General features: G+C 46.6%; 6 non-coding genes and 1 pseudogene across 6 annotated transcripts; all 7 read left to right on the top strand.

Annotated features, from left to right (window-relative positions):
• The first annotated feature begins 250 nt into the window (after nucleotides 1–250).
• Nucleotides 251–441, top strand: LOC130317387 (U2 spliceosomal RNA). The gene has a single exon (XR_008864511.1). It is a non-coding gene; the product is annotated as a U2 spliceosomal RNA (small nuclear RNA).
• A 2,095-nt stretch (nucleotides 442–2,536) lies between these two features.
• Nucleotides 2,537–2,727, top strand: LOC130317399 (U2 spliceosomal RNA). The gene has a single exon (XR_008864522.1). It is a non-coding gene; the product is annotated as a U2 spliceosomal RNA (small nuclear RNA).
• A 2,093-nt stretch (nucleotides 2,728–4,820) lies between these two features.
• LOC130317411 (U2 spliceosomal RNA) lies at nucleotides 4,821–5,011 on the top strand. Its single transcript, XR_008864532.1, has one exon. It is a non-coding gene; the product is annotated as a U2 spliceosomal RNA (small nuclear RNA).
• Nucleotides 5,012–7,100: 2,089 nt separating this feature from the next.
• LOC130317414 (U2 spliceosomal RNA) lies at nucleotides 7,101–7,291 on the top strand. Its single transcript, XR_008864533.1, has one exon. It is a non-coding gene; the product is annotated as a U2 spliceosomal RNA (small nuclear RNA).
• A 2,093-nt stretch (nucleotides 7,292–9,384) lies between these two features.
• On the top strand, nucleotides 9,385–9,544 carry LOC130317413 (U2 spliceosomal RNA; annotated as a pseudogene).
• Nucleotides 9,545–10,238: 694 nt separating this feature from the next.
• LOC130317410 (U2 spliceosomal RNA) lies at nucleotides 10,239–10,425 on the top strand. Its single transcript, XR_008864531.1, has one exon. It is a non-coding gene; the product is annotated as a U2 spliceosomal RNA (small nuclear RNA).
• Nucleotides 10,426–12,521: 2,096 nt separating this feature from the next.
• Nucleotides 12,522–12,712, top strand: LOC130317415 (U2 spliceosomal RNA). Its single transcript, XR_008864534.1, has one exon. It is a non-coding gene; the product is annotated as a U2 spliceosomal RNA (small nuclear RNA).
• Nucleotides 12,713–13,582: the final 870 nt, after the last annotated feature.

Here is a 13,582-nt window from a genome sequence, read left to right on the forward strand (position 1 = left end):
AGGAGGAGTAAGAAGGGTTCCTGGCAAATCCGGGTTATGGATTGCATTTAAAAAGGCCCCGTGGGAGTGCAATGGGCCCCTGTCTTGCTGCTTAGCAATAATGGTATGGGTTTAGGTCTGCTGTGTGTACTGGTGGTTGACTGCCCCCCAGCCCAGAGTGTGCATGGAAAATTGTCTGGCAGCCTCCCTGACAGCAAGCAGTGATAGTGCCCATGAAGGGGACCTTGTTGGGCCCGCCCCTTTCACGGTTATCGCTTCTCGGCCTTTTGGCTAAGATCAAGTGTAGTATCTGTTCTTATCAGTTTAATATCTGATACGTCCCCTATCTGGGGACCATATATTAAATGGATTTTTGAGAACGGGGGCCGATTTCGAAGCTTGCTTCCGTCGCCCTATGCATTGACCCGATATGGCAGTATCTTCGGGTACAGTGCACCACCCCCTTACAGGGTTAAAAAGAAAGATTCCTACTTTCATTGCTACCTGCTTGCTGGCTAGCCAGCTAGCCAGCCCTGTGGGCCTTGCTGCTGCTGCAGCCAAAAAACAAAAGGTGGTGCTGCTGCTGCTTCTGCTGCTTCTGCTTCTGCTTGTGTCTGGCCCCTGTTGGAGCGTCCAGGCACAGGACTTCTGCTGCTGCTGACTAAATGGCCTCCTTAATTGGATCATTTGAGTAGCCAGCACACCTGTGCAGGTAGGGCATGACATGATAGGCAGCTGCCTTGATAGCGGGTGGGTGCTGAATGTTCCTAATTGACAAAATAAGATAATGCTTATGAAGAAATATAAAATCTCATCCCTTCCCCAATATCGCGCCACACCCCTACCCCTTAATTCCCTGGTTGAACGTGATGGACATATGTCTTTTTTCGACCGTACTAACTATGTAACTATGTAACATAACATGGGGGGGGGGGTCTCCTGGCTGTTCACACAGGTGTGTCATTGCTGTACATTGACCATGCATTGCTTCTGTGGTATTGCAAAGGCAAAGACAAATGCTTCCAGCCATCCATTGCACTAATGGATTGGTCATCAGCTGGCTGTCTATGTCCCGCATCAATATAGACCAAAGTACAGAGGGTTAGGCTATGCTATTGTGCACCTACCTGATGCATCAGAAGGTGCGAGGCCCTTGCTAAATTCTGTGCACAGACTTTGAGATCTATACTTTAGACTGTATCTAAACCTGCTCCAACATGGACTGACATTCTGGCCTACTTTCAGCCGATGCGACTTGTCTGTCGCTGAACAGTCGCTTTTTATGTATTCAGCACCTATGTATAATGTTGTAAAAATGCTCTAGAAGCTAAAGTCGCAGAAATGTCACACATATTTGGCCTGCAACTTTCTGTGCGACAAATTCAGACAGGAAAAATCAGTATAAATCCTTAGAAAATTATCCCCCAGTGTCTCCATCTGCTGGCGGTATTGAATAAGCATTGCTGCACTGATGGGGTATGCATTAGACGAAAAAAAGAAGAAAAAAGAAGAATAATACGCCCAGAAAAGAGGCGAAAAGGAGAAAAACGTAAAAAAACGTGAAAAAAAAGTAAGAGGAAGAGAAGGGAAAAAAAGGTGGAAATGGGTTTAAAAGTGATTTCGGCGGAGAAATATATATATATATATATATATATATATATATATATATATATATATATATATATACGCGCACACACACACATATATATAAACGTATTCTCCGTTGAGATATTGCAGCCGCTGCTGTGTCCAGGCCCAGGAGCCTTAGCACTGTGCTGTGATGTCACTCAATACCACTGACATCACTAGGTGTAAACAACATCTCTCCTTTGCTGTGTATGTGACTATGGAGCTGTTTGGTGATGTCGTCTATTATGGCCTTCATAGAAGCAACAGGAGATTGTTGCATCCATCTAGAACCCTCAGAACTACAGTGCTATGATGTCACTCACTTCCACAGGCCTTGCAGAGTGTAAACAACAACAACCCAGCTTTGTTGTGTATGTAACCATAGGGATTTGTGATGTCACCTAGAACTTCACAGCAGCGACAGCTTTATGAGGAGCATCAGCACTGCTCTGCCTGAGCAGAACCATCACCGCCATAGGTTGTCAAATAACCCGGATTTAACCCACACAGGTAAGTCCAATGGGGTGCAGGCATGTCCTCTATGCTTACAGCTTCCCGTGGGTGTTGGTTTGATACCGTTTGGGGACAGCCAAGGAGGCATCTGCAGGCAACAAAGGTAGGTGTGTGCTTGTGTGTGTGTTTCCTATGCAGATCCTAAGCCCAGTGTCACATGCAAGTAGGAGGAGTAAGAAGGGTTCCTGGCAAATCCGGTTATGGATTGCATTTAAAAAGGCCCCGTGGGAGTGCAATGGGCCCCTGTCTTGCTGCTTAGCAATAATGGTATGGGTTTAGGTTCTGCTGTGTGTACTGGTGGTTGACTGCCCCCCAGCCCAGAGTGTGCATGGAAAATTGTCTGGCAGCCTCCCTGACAGCAAGCAGTGATAGTGCCCATGAAGGGGACCTTGTTGGGCCCGCCCCTTTCACGGTTATCGCTTCTCGGCCTTTTGGCTAAGATCAAGTGTAGTATCTGTTCTTATCAGTTTAATATCTGATACGTCCCCTATCTGGGGACCATATATTAAATGGATTTTTGAGAACGGGGGCCGATTTCGAAGCTTGCTTCCGTCGCCCTATGCATTGACCCGATATGGCAGTATCTTCGGGTACAGTGCACCACCCCTTACAGGGTTAAAAAGAAAGATTCCTACTTTCATTGTGCTACCTGCTTGCTGGCTAGCCAGCTAGCCAGCCCTGTGGGCCTTGCTGCTGCTGCAGCCAAAAAACAAAAGGTGGTGCTGCTGCTGCTTCTGCTGCTTCTGCTTCTGCTTGTGTCTGGCCCCTGTTGGAGCGTCCAGGCACAGGACTTCTGCTGCTGCTGACTAAATGGCCTCCTTAATTGGATCATTTGAGTAGCCAGCACACCTGTGCAGGTAGGGCATGACATGATAGGCAGCTGCCTTGATAGCGGGTGGGTGCTGAATGTTCCTAATTGACAAAATAAGATTAATGCTTATGAAGAAATATAAAATCTCATCCCTTCCCCAATATCGCGCCACACCCCTACCCCTTAATTCCCTGGTTGAACGTGATGGACATATGTCTTTTTTCGACCGTACTAACTATGTAACTATGTAACATAACATGGGGGGGGGGGGGTCTCCTGGCTGTTCACACAGGTGTGTCATTGCTGTACATTGACCATGCATTGCTTCTGTGGTATTGCAAAGGCAAAGACAAATGCTTCCAGCCATCCATTGCACTAATGGATTGGTCATCAGCTGGCTGTCTATGTCCCGCATCAATATAGACCAAAGTACAGAGGGTTAGGCTATGCTATTGTGCACCTACCTGATGCATCAGAAGGTGCGAGGCCCTTGCTAAATTCTGTGCACAGACTTTGAGATCTATACTTTAGACTGTATCTAAACCTGCTCCAACATGGACTGACATTCTGGCCTACTTTCAGCCGATGCGACTTGTCTGTCGCTGAACAGTCGCTTTTTATGTATTCAGCACCTATGTATAATGTTGTAAAAATGCTCTAGAAGCTAAAGTCGCAGAAATGTCACACATATTTGGCCTGCAACTTTCTGTGCGACAAATTCAGACAGGAAAAATCAGTATAAATCCTTAGAAAATTATCCCCCAGTGTCTCCATCTGCTGGCGGTATTGAATAAGCATTGCTGCACTGATGGGGTATGCATTAGACGAAAAAAAAGAAGAAAAAGAAGAATAATACGCCCAGAAAAGAGGCGAAAAGGAGAAAAACGTAAAAAAACGTGAAAAAAAAGTAAGAGGAAGAGAAGGGAAAAAAAGGTGGAAATGGGTTTAAAAGTGATTTCGGCGGAGAAATATATATATATATATATATATATATATATATATATATATATATATACGCGCACACACACACATATATATAAACGTATTCTCCGTTGAGATATTGCAGCCGCTGCTGTGTCCAGGCCCAGGAGCCTTAGCACTGTGCTGTGATGTCACTCAATACCACTGACATCACTAGGTGTAAACAACATCTCTCCTTTGCTGTGTATGTGACTATGGAGCTGTTTGGTGATGTCGTCTATTATGGCCTTCATAGAAGCAACAGGAGATTGTTGCATCCATCTAGAACCCTCAGAACTACAGTGCTATGATGTCACTCACTTCCACAGGCCTTGCAGAGTGTAAACAACAACAACCCAGCTTTGTTGTGTATGTAACCATAGGGATTTGTGATGTCACCTAGAACCTTCACAGCAGCGACAGCTTTATGAGGAGCATCAGCACTGCTCTGCCTGAGCAGAACCATCACCGCCATAGGTTGTCAAATAACCCGGATTTAACCCACACAGGTAAGTCCAATGGGGTGCAGGCATGTCCTCTATGCTTACAGCTTCCCGTGGGTGTTGGTTTGATACCGTTTGGGGACAGCCAAGGAGGCATCTGCAGGCAACAAAGGTAGGTGTGTGCTTGTGTGTGTGTTTCCTATGCAGATCCTAAGCCCAGTGTCACATGCAAGTAGGAGGAGTAAGAAGGGTTCCTGGCAAATCCGGGTTATGGATTGCATTTAAAAAGGCCCCGTGGGAGTGCAATGGGCCCCTGTCTTGCTGCTTAGCAATAATGGTATGGGTTTAGGTTCTGCTGTGTGTACTGGTGGTTGACTGCCCCCCAGCCCAGAGTGTGCATGGAAAATTGTCTGGCAGCCTCCCTGACAGCAAGCAGTGATAGTGCCCATGAAGGGGACCTTGTTGGGCCCGCCCCTTTCACGGTTATCGCTTCTCGGCCTTTTGGCTAAGATCAAGTGTAGTATCTGTTCTTATCAGTTTAATATCTGATACGTCCCCTATCTGGGGACCATATATTAAATGGATTTTTGAGAACGGGGGCCGATTTCGAAGCTTGCTTCCGTCGCCCTATGCATTGACCCGATATGGCAGTATCTTCGGGTACAGTGCACCACCCCCTTACAGGGTTAAAAAGAAAGATTCCTACTTTCATTGCTACCTGCTTGCTGGCTAGCCAGCTAGCCAGCCCTGTGGGCCTTGCTGCTGCTGCAGCCAAAAAACAAAAGGTGGTGCTGCTGCTGCTTCTGCTGCTTCTGCTTCTGCTTGTGTCTGGCCCCTGTTGGAGCGTCCAGGCACAGGACTTCTGCTGCTGCTGACTAAATGGCCTCCTTAATTGGATCATTTGAGTAGCCAGCACACCTGTGCAGGTAGGGCATGACATGATAGGCAGCTGCCTTGATAGCGGGTGGGTGCTGAATGTTCCTAATTGACAAAATAAGATTAATGCTTATGAAGAAATATAAAATCTCATCCCTTCCCCAATATCGCGCCACACCCCTACCCCTTAATTCCCTGGTTGAACGTGATGGACATATGTCTTTTTTCGACCGTACTAACTATGTAACTATGTAACATAACATGGGGGGGGGGGGTCTCCTGGCTGTTCACACAGGTGTGTCATTGCTGTACATTGACCATGCATTGCTTCTGTGGTATTGCAAAGGCAAAGACAAATGCTTCCAGCCATCCATTGCACTAATGGATTGGTCATCAGCTGGCTGTCTATGTCCCGCATCAATATAGACCAAAGTACAGAGGGTTAGGCTATGCTATTGTGCACCTACCTGATGCATCAGAAGGTGCGAGGCCCTTGCTAAATTCTGTGCACAGACTTTGAGATCTATACTTTAGACTGTATCTAAACCTGCTCCAACATGGACTGACATTCTGGCCTACTTTCAGCCGATGCGACTTGTCTGTCGCTGAACAGTCGCTTTTTATGTATTCAGCACCTATGTATAATGTTGTAAAAATGCTCTAGAAGCTAAAGTCGCAGAAATGTCACACATATTTGGCCTGCAACTTTCTGTGCGACAAATTCAGACAGGAAAAATCAGTATAAATCCTTAGAAAATTATCCCCCAGTGTCTCCATCTGCTGGCGGTATTGAATAAGCATTGCTGCACTGATGGGGTATGCATTAGACGAAAAAAAAGAAGAAAAAGAAGAATAATACGCCCAGAAAAGAGGCGAAAAGGAGAAAAACGTAAAAAAACGTGAAAAAAAAGTAAGAGGAAGAGAAGGGAAAAAAAGGTGGAAATGGGTTTAAAAGTGATTTCGGCGGAGAAATATATATATATATATATATATATATATATATATATATATATATACGCGCACACACACACATATATATAAACGTATTCTCCGTTGAGATATTGCAGCCGCTGCTGTGTCCAGGCCCAGGAGCCTTAGCACTGTGCTGTGATGTCACTCAATACCACTGACATCACTAGGTGTAAACAACATCTCTCCTTTGCTGTGTATGTGACTATGGAGCTGTTTGGTGATGTCGTCTATTATGGCCTTCATAGAAGCAACAGGAGATTGTTGCATCCATCTAGAACCCTCAGAACTACAGTGCTATGATGTCACTCACTTCCACAGGCCTTGCAGAGTGTAAACAACAACAACCCAGCTTTGTTGTGTATGTAACCATAGGGATTTGTGATGTCACCTAGAACCTTCACAGCAGCGACAGCTTTATGAGGAGCATCAGCACTGCTCTGCCTGAGCAGAACCATCACCGCCATAGGTTGTCAAATAACCCGGATTTAACCCACACAGGTAAGTCCAATGGGGTGCAGGCATGTCCTCTATGCTTACAGCTTCCCGTGGGTGTTGGTTTGATACCGTTTGGGGACAGCCAAGGAGGCATCTGCAGGCAACAAAGGTAGGTGTGTGCTTGTGTGTGTGTTTCCTATGCAGATCCTAAGCCCAGTGTCACATGCAAGTAGGAGGAGTAAGAAGGGTTCCTGGCAAATCCGGGTTATGGATTGCATTTAAAAAGGCCCCGTGGGAGTGCAATGGGCCCCTGTCTTGCTGCTTAGCAATAATGGTATGGGTTTAGGTTCTGCTGTGTGTACTGGTGGTTGACTGCCCCCCAGCCCAGAGTGTGCATGGAAAATTGTCTGGCAGCCTCCCTGACAGCAAGCAGTGATAGTGCCCATGAAGGGGACCTTGTTGGGCCCGCCCCTTTCACGGTTATCGCTTCTCGGCCTTTTGGCTAAGATCAAGTGTAGTATCTGTTCTTATCAGTTTAATATCTGATACGTCCCCTATCTGGGGACCATATATTAAATGGATTTTTGAGAACGGGGGCCGATTTCGAAGCTTGCTTCCGTCGCCCTATGCATTGACCCGATATGGCAGTATCTTCGGGTACAGTGCACCACCCCCTTACAGGGTTAAAAAGAAAGATTCCTACTTTCATTGCTACCTGCTTGCTGGCTAGCCAGCTAGCCAGCCCTGTGGGCCTTGCTGCTGCTGCAGCCAAAAAACAAAAGGTGGTGCTGCTGCTGCTTCTGCTGCTTCTGCTTCTGCTTGTGTCTGGCCCCTGTTGGAGCGTCCAGGCACAGGACTTCTGCTGCTGCTGACTAAATGGCCTCCTTAATTGGATCATTTGAGTAGCCAGCACACCTGTGCAGGTAGGGCATGACATGATAGGCAGCTGCCTTGATAGCGGGTGGGTGCTGAATGTTCCTAATTGACAAAATAAGATTAATGCTTATGAAGAAATATAAAATCTCATCCCTTCCCCAATATCGCGCCACACCCCTACCCCTTAATTCCCTGGTTGAACGTGATGGACATATGTCTTTTTTCGACCGTACTAACTATGTAACTATGTAACATAACATGGGGGGGGGGGGTCTCCTGGCTGTTCACACAGGTGTGTCATTGCTGTACATTGACCATGCATTGCTTCTGTGGTATTGCAAAGGCAAAGACAAATGCTTCCAGCCATCCATTGCACTAATGGATTGGTCATCAGCTGGCTGTCTATGTCCCGCATCAATATAGACCAAAGTACAGAGGGTTAGGCTATGCTATTGTGCACCTACCTGATGCATCAGAAGGTGCGAGGCCCTTGCTAAATTCTGTGCACAGACTTTGAGATCTATACTTTAGACTGTATCTAAACCTGCTCCAACATGGACTGACATTCTGGCCTACTTTCAGCCGATGCGACTTGTCTGTCGCTGAACAGTCGCTTTTTATGTATTCAGCACCTATGTATAATGTTGTAAAAATGCTCTAGAAGCTAAAGTCGCAGAAATGTCACACATATTTGGCCTGCAACTTTCTGTGCGACAAATTCAGACAGGAAAAATCAGTATAAATCCTTAGAAAATTATCCCCCAGTGTCTCCATCTGCTGGCGGTATTGAATAAGCATTGCTGCACTGATGGGGTATGCATTAGACGAAAAAAAAGAAGAAAAAGAAGAATAATACGCCCAGAAAAGAGGCGAAAAGGAGAAAAACGTAAAAAAACGTGAAAAAAAAGTAAGAGGAAGAGAAGGGAAAAAAAGGTGGAAATGGGTTTAAAAGTGATTTCGGCGGAGAAATATATATATATATATATATATATATATATATATATATATATATATATACGCGCACACACACACATATATATAAACGTATTCTCCGTTGAGATATTGCAGCCGCTGCTGTGTCCAGGCCCAGGAGCCTTAGCACTGTGCTGTGATGTCACTCAATACCACTGACATCACTAGGTGTAAACAACATCTCTCCTTTGCTGTGTATGTGACTATGGAGCTGTTTGGTGATGTCGTCTATTATGGCCTTCATAGAAGCAACAGGAGATTGTTGCATCCATCTAGAACCCTCAGAACTACAGTGCTATGATGTCACTCACTTCCACAGGCCTTGCAGAGTGTAAACAACAACAACCCAGCTTTGTTGTGTATGTAACCATAGGGATTTGTGATGTCACCTAGAACCTTCACAGCAGCGACAGCTTTATGAGGAGCATCAGCACTGCTCTGCCTGAGCAGAACCATCACCGCCATAGGTTGTCAAATAACCCGGATTTAACCCACACAGGTAAGTCCAATGGGGTGCAGGCATGTCCTCTATGCTTACAGCTTCCCGTGGGTGTTGGTTTGATACCGTTTGGGGACAGCCAAGGAGGCATCTGCAGGCAACAAAGGTAGGTGTGTGCTTGTGTGTGTGTTTCCTATGCAGATCCTAAGCCCAGTGTCACATGCAAGTAGGAGGAGTAAGAAGGGTTCCTGGCAAATCCGGGTTATGGATTGCATTTAAAAAGGCCCCGTGGGAGTGCAATGGGCCCCTGTCTTGCTGCTTAGCAATAATGGTATGGGTTTAGGTTCTGCTGTGTGTACTGGTGGTTGACTGCCCCCCAGCCCAGAGTGTGCATGGAAAATTGTCTGGCAGCCTCCCTGACAGCAAGCAGTGATAGTGCCCATGAAGGGGACCTTGTTGGGCCCGCCCCTTTCACGGTTATCGCTTCTCGGCCTTTTGGCTAAGATCAAGTGTAGTATCTGTTCTTATCAGTTTTCATGCTGGTGGGGATGGGTGCTGCATGGAGGATGCAGGTGTACCAGGGCTTTCCGGGGCTGGTTCTGAGGAATCAGCTCGACGGCTGCCCCGATGTGACCTGTTCCCTCCGGGTCTCGCCATGAGGCTGAGAGGGTCTAGAGCCGAGGTACTTTTGTGCCTCGGGGAGTGGTGACCCCGAGGTGCCGAAACTCACTGGGAGAATAGGCTCACTGAGTTGAAGCACGGGCACCATAATCTCTTCACCTTGTGGCACTCACCTCTTGATTCCCGGCCTTCTGGCTAGGATCAGAGAAATTTTTATAGATCCGGCCGGATGTCCGGGCAGTATATCTGCACACATTCACTTATTTATTTATTTTTTGTCTCACTGTGTCACTTTTTGCGTGTTGTGTGTTCACAGGATTTGTCAGGATGCGGTAGCCCTTCTGGGTGTCCCTCCTGGCGGTCTAGGGGAGGTGTGTGTGGCCATTAGGTTCCGCACCTCCCTGCAAACACCCCGGGTACCCCTGCTTTGGCAGGGTACCTACCGTAATCGGCTCTGCGGGCAGATACCTTGGCCAACGCCAAGGGGGATGCCGGGAGCATTTGTGGTCCCCTAGTAGCTTTGGCGAAAAGGGATATCGAACCTGGAACCTCGCAGGTACCTTTTGGTCCGGAGGCGAAGGGTAAGGTTTGTTGGGGGGCCTCTCTCCTATCGGAGAAGGGCTTGCGATAGACCGCATCCTTTGTGCACGTTTTTTTTAGTGTAACACGTTTGCACTTTTTCTTGCACTTTGGGTGAATCGAAAGCACGTTCCTCGGCTTTAGATAAAAAAAAAAAAAAAAAAAAATCTGTTCTTATCAGTTTAATATCTGATACGTCCCCTATCTGGGGACCATATATTAAATGGATTTTTGAGAACGGGGGCCGATTTCGAAGCTTGCTTCCGTCGCCCTATGCATTGACCCGATATGGCAGTATCTTCGGGTACAGTGCACCACCCCCTTACAGGGTTAAAAAGAAAGATTCCTACTTTCATTGCTACCTGCTTGCTGGCTAGCCAGCTAGCCAGCCCTGTGGGCCTTGCTGCTGCTGCAGCCAAAAAACAAAAGGTGGTGCTGCTGCTGCTTCTGCTGCTTCTGCTTCTGCTTGTGTCTGGCCCCTGTTGGAGCGTCCAGGCACAGGACTTCTGCTGCTGCTGACTAAATGGCCTCCTTAATTGGATCATTTGAGTAGCCAGCACACCTGTGCAGGTAGGGCATGACATGATAGGCAGCTGCCTTGATAGCGGGTGGGTGCTGAATGTTCCTAATTGACAAAATAAGATTAATGCTTATGAAGAAATATAAAATCTCATCCCTTCCCCAATATCGCGCCACACCCCTACCCCTTAATTCCCTGGTTGAACGTGATGGACATATGTCTTTTTTCGACCGTACTAACTATGTAACTATGTAACATAACATGGGGGGGGGGGGGTCTCCTGGCTGTTCACACAGGTGTGTCATTGCTGTACATTGACCATGCATTGCTTCTGTGGTATTGCAAAGGCAAAGACAAATGCTTCCAGCCATCCATTGCACTAATGGATTGGTCATCAGCTGGCTGTCTATGTCCCGCATCAATATAGACCAAAGTACAGAGGGTTAGGCTATGCTATTGTGCACCTACCTGATGCATCAGAAGGTGCGAGGCCCTTGCTAAATTCTGTGCACAGACTTTGAGATCTATACTTTAGACTGTATCTAAACCTGCTCCAACATGGACTGACATTCTGGCCTACTTTCAGCCGATGCGACTTGTCTGTCGCTGAACAGTCGCTTTTTATGTATTCAGCACCTATGTATAATGTTGTAAAAATGCTCTAGAAGCTAAAGTCGCAGAAATGTCACACATATTTGGCCTGCAACTTTCTGTGCGACAAATTCAGACAGGAAAAATCAGTATAAATCCTTAGAAAATTATCCCCCAGTGTCTCCATCTGCTGGCGGTATTGAATAAGCATTGCTGCACTGATGGGGTATGCATTAGACGAAAAAAAAGAAGAAAAAGAAGAATAATACGCCCAGAAAAGAGGCGAAAAGGAGAAAAACGTAAAAAAACGTGAAAAAAAAGTAAGAGGAAGAGAAGGGAAAAAAAGGTGGAAATGGGTTTAAAAGTGATTTCGGCGGAGAAATATATATATATATATATATATATATATATATATATATATATATATATATACGCGCACACACACACATATATATAAACGTATTCTCCGTTGAGATATTGCAGCCGCTGCTGTGTCCAGGCCCAGGAGCCTTAGCACTGTGCTGTGATGTCACTCAATACCACTGACATCACTAGGTGTAAACAACATCTCTCCTTTGCTGTGTATGTGACTATGGAGCTGTTTGGTGATGTCGTCTATTATGGCCTTCATAGAAGCAACAGGAGATTGTTGCATCCATCTAGAACCCTCAGAACTACAGTGCTATGATGTCACTCACTTCCACAGGCCTTGCAGAGTGTAAACAACAACAACCCAGCTTTGTTGTGTATGTAACCATAGGGATTTGTGATGTCACCTAGAACCTTCACAGCAGCGACAGCTTTATGAGGAGCATCAGCACTGCTCTGCCTGAGCAGAACCATCACCGCCATAGGTTGTCAAATAACCCGGATTTAACCCACACAGGTAAGTCCAATGGGGTGCAGGCATGTCCTCTATGCTTACAGCTTCCCGTGGGTGTTGGTTTGATACCGTTTGGGGACAGCCAAGGAGGCATCTGCAGGCAACAAAGGTAGGTGTGTGCTTGTGTGTGTGTTTCCTATGCAGATCCTAAGCCCAGTGTCACATGCAAGTAGGAGGAGTAAGAAGGGTTCCTGGCAAATCCGGGTTATGGATTGCATTTAAAAAGGCCCCGTGGGAGTGCAATGGGCCCCTGTCTTGCTGCTTAGCAATAATGGTATGGGTTTAGGTTCTGCTGTGTGTACTGGTGGTTGACTGCCCCCCAGCCCAGAGTGTGCATGGAAAATTGTCTGGCAGCCTCCCTGACAGCAAGCAGTGATAGTGCCCATGAAGGGGACCTTGTTGGGCCCGCCCCTTTCACGGTTATCGCTTCTCGGCCTTTTGGCTAAGATCAAGTGTAGTATCTGTTCTTATCAGTTTAATATCTGATACGTCCCCTATCTGGGGACCATATATTAAATGGATTTTTGAGAACGGGGGCCGATTTCGAAGCTTGCTTCCGTCGCCCTATGCATTGACCCGATATGGCAGTATCTTCGGGTACAGTGCACCACCCCCTTACAGGGTTAAAAAGAAAGATTCCTACTTTCATTGCTACCTGCTTGCTGGCTAGCCAGCTAGCCAGCCCTGTGGGCCTTGCTGCTGCTGCAGCCAAAAAACAAAAGGTGGTGCTGCTGCTGCTTCTGCTGCTTCTGCTTCTGCTTGTGTCTGGCCCCTGTTGGAGCGTCCAGGCACAGGACTTCTGCTGCTGCTGACTAAATGGCCTCCTTAATTGGATCATTTGAGTAGCCAGCACACCTGTGCAGGTAGGGCATGACATGATAGGCAGCTGCCTTGATAGCGGGTGGGTGCTGAATGTTCCTAATTGACAAAATAAGATTAATGCTTATGAAGAAATATAAAATCTCATCCCTTCCCCAATATCGCGCCACACCCCTACCCCTTAATTCCCTGGTTGAACGTGATGGACATATGTCTTTTTTCGACCGTACTAACTATGTAACTATGTAACATAACATGGGGGGGGGGGGTCTCCTGGCTGTTCACACAGGTGTGTCATTGCTGTACATTGACCATGCATTGCTTCTGTGGTATTGCAAAGGCAAAGACAAATGCTTCCAGCCATCCATTGCACTAATGGATTGGTCATCAGCTGGCTGTCTATGTCCCGCATCAATATAGACCAAAGTACAGAGGGTTAGGCTATGCTATTGTGCACCTACCTGATGCATCAGAAGGTGCGAGGCCCTTGCTAAATTCTGTGCACAGACTTTGAGATCTATACTTTAGACTGTATCTAAACCTGCTCCAACATGGACTGACATTCTGGCCTACTTTCAGCCGATGCGACTTGTCTGTCGCTGAACAGTCGCTTTTTATGTATTCAGCACCTATGTATAATGTTGTAAAAATGCTCTAGAAGCTA

Source organism: Hyla sarda, unplaced genomic scaffold, assembly GCF_029499605.1.
Source record: "Hyla sarda isolate aHylSar1 unplaced genomic scaffold, aHylSar1.hap1 scaffold_1997, whole genome shotgun sequence".
NCBI classification, from domain to species: domain Eukaryota; kingdom Metazoa; phylum Chordata; class Amphibia; order Anura; family Hylidae; genus Hyla; species Hyla sarda.